Below are 4,983 nucleotides of genomic sequence, written 5' to 3'. Positions count from 1 at the left end.
AACTGCAACTCATTTTAGAAGGTGTGCCATTTTAACAGTTGAAGTATTTTATAAAAATAATTTTTTATATTGTACAAAAATTATCTAGTCCTTCACTACACTGGAATTTCACACTACTGCAACAAACAATCTCTAGAATTATGAGAATTTAGATAGATGCTAGGCTCTTGGTATCATCAGAAATCAATAATAACTGACTAACCTATCTTGAGTAAATATTTTCTGTAGATTTTAAAAAGGTGTCATGTCTGGCAGTTCAGAGTACTGGAGTGGATTTTTCTTCTGTACGGGTGGAATAAGTTTTATTCATTTACCTATTATCGTAACTGTTTCATAGATCTGCACTATGGATTACACCACAACTAAAAGAACATCCCATAACGAGTGGGAAGTAACAACCAAAGTAAATTTACAGAGCTCTCATGAGTGTGACTGTAGTACTTGTTACAACACTTAAAAGACCAAAATCTAAGTCCAAGTTGAAATATTTTTTTAATCTTTCATGAAATTGTCAAGAATTCATGAAATTTCTTATGGAACACTGAATACAAGGGAAAGAAATGCATGACATTTCTCTCATCCATTCAACATCCTTGACCACATAAAGACAGATTGTACAAGCACGGACATAAGTCGTCAGACAGCCAACTGTCAAAAATGCACCAAACCTTTTGCCAGCAGACCACTGAGGAAAATTACTTTGTTTGTACAAAAATGCAGAAACTTCTCAAACAAAAGTCAACAACTGTGCTCAATATACTTGAATAAATACAACTTTAGTCCTTAATGTAGAGACACACTCATGAAGAATCTCTCCAGTACACGCATACAATTCAAGAATTTTCCCACTGTTCTATGACATAGCAAAGCTTGCTTCTAAAATTTGCCTTCAACATCCAGTATGACAATTTTCTGAACAAATGAGACACTTGTAGGATGGGATTATCATGCACTGCTTTCAAGTCTAGTTCAAGTGCCTAGGAATGTTTGCTAGTTCTGAAGTACATTAAACATTTCAGCCTATATTCATTAATTCAACACAGGTCCCAACATTCTTTTATCTGGACAAAGGAAGACTTTTCTCTCGCATGTAACATGAACTGCATTAAACCAGGTACCAACTTCATTCTATTACGGATAACATATTGACAGTCGTGAACTAAAACTTAGGTTAAATACACAATACAAAGTTAAGAGGGAAGAAAAAAGGCTAAATGCCAAAGTTTGGATTATAGAAAAATGATGAAGGGTTAAAAAGCCAGCAAGAAGCATTCACCAAGAACAAGAAACAAGACTCAACTAAAAAAAGAGAAAGTGGTATGCAGAAGCACACGTTTGAAAAAATAGTCACAGAAGCAGCAGCCATTCAGAAATACACATGCAGTTCGCATACAAAATGCACATAATTCCCACATTCCCAAACACCTCAAAATTTCTTTTATTTTAATTCTGAAGGGACAAATACAGACAAACAAACTCAGTCAAGCAAAGGCCTCTTCTTAAGCTATAAAAAACCTGCTCCTATTTGAGGAAATTGAGGAAAGCCAGTAACTCCACATTCTGAAAGGTATCTTGCACAGACTGATCAAACCAGTTGGCCCTGGAATACTTGATTTATACAGAGCACATACAAAGCTTGATGAAGACAACAAAGATGAAAGAAAACTGCTGATATATTTGATCCTGAGGGCTTTTGGAACTTTGCCATTGACAGTAATCTGAAACAGAAAGTCACATCTTTAGCTTTGCTACCAAAATTATACAAGAATTGCTGAGGTACATGATAACTACCTTACCATCCCATTTTAAAAGCTATACACTGTAGCAAACTTTAGTTTCATAGGAGAAAACATCTTCCAATACCTTAAACTTAAGTGGTCTACATTCATAAAATTCCACTGCTTAAATTTTTCTTGCAAAGTAAACTTAACACTGAATATCATAATATTCACAAAATGGATCTGTTTTAGATGTTTATTAAAATCTATATTAAAATTCCAAACTAAAATAAAAACCTGAACTGAAACCATTAATGTTAGTAGTGAAAAGAAATTCAAGTATTTTCTACAATACAAATTTTCTGCATCTGCTTTTATCTATAAGTGGTAAAGAGAGTAAACCATCAAAGGTGACATACAATTTGAACAGTGCCAGTGGAGATGAATTTAAAATGGAGACTCATCCCTCTTCCTCACTCACTATTAGCTTTTCTCATCTCAGACATCCAGTTAGCGAGTGAGGCAGTGACCGACTGTACAATCCAGATTTGTATTTCTGAAACTGATACTGTATCCTGAATACTGTACTACTTACTTGAAAAATCCCATCAAGTGGCCATAGTAGTGGAATTTATCTGTGCTTCTTGCCATTATGCCATCCAACTATAAGCTGAAAATGAATAAAGAACCTGATTTGTAAAAGCAATGTACTGCTGACATCACATACACACAGTATGGCAAAATCCAAGATATGTTTTGATATCCTGAGAACTTACTTGCAAAATCCAGTGATGTATTTGTAACAGTAGAATTTATCAAGACTATCCTCTTGCACAAGTTCGTCTCCTCAACACTGTGTCATTCTTTATATAGGATAACAATTCACCAGATGAGACAAACAAAAGACCTGACTACTCAAATACTGGTTTCAGCCTGGACAGAATGCACGTTCTTTGGGTTGCTTTCGTCCGTTTATGATCTGCTGCAACCTTAAGCTGCAAATGAATAAACAAATTTATATATAAAAGCAAGACGGTGCTTATATCATGCACCCGTAGTATGCAATATATCAGGATATGAAAGACATAACGTAAACTGAAAATTACTTAACTGTATATAAAATTTCACAAAATTAAATGTAAAATACTGTAGTTATAGCAAAAGAAAATTCCTGTTTTGCTGGTCAAATATCCTGGCCACTTTACTGTCCATCCATTATCACAGCCAATATGCCCTACTCACTCAAATCCAATTTTCAAGTTGAAAGTATGCACATCCTGGTAGTTCCCCATTTTTTATGAGATACTGCAATCGGCTTAAAAAAAAAGAGAAGCATGATTAATAAATACAATACATGCATAAAAGACACAGGATAACATTCAGTACATCACCTCAAACTTCATGCAGTAAGCTGTACTGTGTCAGACAGCAATTACTGTAATACTGTATATAATAATGCCTAAGATAACAAGTAAGTATGAGAGAGAGAGAGAGAGAGAGAGAGAGAGAGAGAGAGAGAGAGAGAGAGAGAGAGAGAGAGAGAGAGAGATCCCAACTGTAGTTTAATTTAGAAACTCTTGAGCTCTATGGTAAAATAAAGTGAAAAACTTTGAAAATCAAATAAATAATTCACATTTCCTTGAAATTTTCTTTTGACCTTATGTATTTACTGACACTATTGGCCTCAATTCCTTATAAAAACAATAAGTTCTTGTCATTACCACTATGAAGGTCCTCCTGACTCTCCAAGTTACAATACTGGTTCAGTACAACTATTTCTTAAAAGATGCCTCTCCCAACATATGCACTGCAATTCAAGACAAGTACTTTATGTGTCCAGTAATGTACACTACAACAGATGTGATTTGGACTATCACAAAGGTTCAATCTGAACAGAAAAGCCTTTCACCTATTTCAGAATCACTTTTCACTGTCCATTGTGACCCTAAAGGCTAAAATTACTATTTATGTTTATTCAGAGAAACACCCTGTATGTCTTTGCATCAAATATCAGTGAGTAATCACATAAATTTATCACTGTCATGGTTTTAGCTCTCAATATTCTGGTACATAATCTGAAATACAAAGTATTTCATTACTGTACTAGCAAGAATATTTACTAAAAATCTGTTATAAAAGAGGGTAGATATAAGCCGGCATTCCGCGGCGAGCCCCCACCCACCTCCATAGCTAATACGGCAAAATTGTAACCAGTAAACACCCCTAAAAATACCAACCTAACGTACCGTAGGAGTGCTTACTGGTTACAATTTTGCCGTATTAGCTATGGAGTGGGGTGGTAGGCTCGCCGCGGGATGCCGGCTTAGACCTACCCCGCGTTAGGTAATTCAAGTCGTGTAGTCTTCAAAGGTCAATTACATTTCAGTTACAGCCGGCCAACAAAATATTACTTTAAATTCTTGTAAAGCAAGTAAAATAACAGAAAAACGTCAATTGCCATAGTCTAATTCACCGCGGACAGCCAGCTTAGAATTACCTAAAAGAGTTCACATTTATCAAACAAAAGGAAAATTTACTGAGCAATGTAAGTGCACTGTTTGAATATAAAGTCTACAGCTATTAACAAGGGCCCCTGATCTATTACATCAACTAACACAGAGGTACTCTTCTTGCCTAAGTCTACCAGTAAAATTTACCTAACCTACTATTGGTTCCACGATAGGCTATACTATTAATTCTAATACTTTCAAGACTGAAGCTGTTGGAATTGTATTCAGTCTATTTCCTAGAGAATTTACTTTAAAAACAACTGCTGCATTCAGAGGATGAAGACAATTCTAGCCTACCATCTAGACAGCCTAGCAAAGGGAATGATGAAGTTGAGTAAGAGATGTCCAGAAACATTTATGACAGTTACCAGGTAATAAAAGGGACAAATCATCCACTTAGAAGCAGCATTCTTGATCTACTAAGATTAGTTTTAAATGCCAATGCTCTAGCCAACATTCACAGCAATTACCTGGGGGTACCAGATGAATATGACGGCAAAAGTTTAGGTTAGAAATGTCATTTTAGGTCAAAAGTATTCTTTTGCACTTCAATGTAAATACCATACTCTGAAATTTAAAATTTCAATACTGTCATCACACTGCAAAAGTCGGATTTAAAATTCTATGGGTACTAGTAAGCAAAACCCAAAGGTCAGGTAGTTGACAGTATTGCTGGGATCCTGGGAGAGCAAACCCTTTATTTTGTCTAAAATCCTTCATCCTGTTTGAGGTTACCAGTATTTTTTTTTATTTCT

General features: G+C 35.3%; 1 long non-coding RNA gene across 2 annotated transcripts in view; it reads right to left on the bottom strand.

Moving 5' to 3' along the window:
* Positions 1 to 320: 320 nt before the first annotated feature.
* The window catches only part of LOC136841799 (uncharacterized), a 5,713-nt gene continuing 1,050 nt past the window's right edge, over positions 321 to 4,983 (bottom strand). Inside the window, exons 2-5 of one of the 2 annotated variants that reach the window (XR_010854087.1) lie at positions 2,961 to 3,033; positions 2,495 to 2,713; positions 2,314 to 2,388; positions 321 to 1,718 (exon numbers count right to left, since the gene is read on the bottom strand). This is a non-coding gene — a long non-coding RNA (uncharacterized lncRNA). Of the gene's footprint in view, positions 1,719 to 2,313; positions 2,389 to 2,494; positions 2,714 to 2,829; positions 3,034 to 4,983 lie in introns of those variants that run through there. The other variant, XR_010854088.1, reaches the window with a different exon arrangement.

The sequence above is a fragment of the Macrobrachium rosenbergii genome, chromosome 9, assembly GCF_040412425.1.
Source record: "Macrobrachium rosenbergii isolate ZJJX-2024 chromosome 9, ASM4041242v1, whole genome shotgun sequence".
Classification (NCBI taxonomy): Eukaryota; Metazoa; Arthropoda; class Malacostraca; order Decapoda; family Palaemonidae; genus Macrobrachium; species Macrobrachium rosenbergii.
The sequence above is the reverse complement of the archived record's forward strand: the minus strand, read 5'-3'. Positions and strand labels throughout refer to the sequence as shown.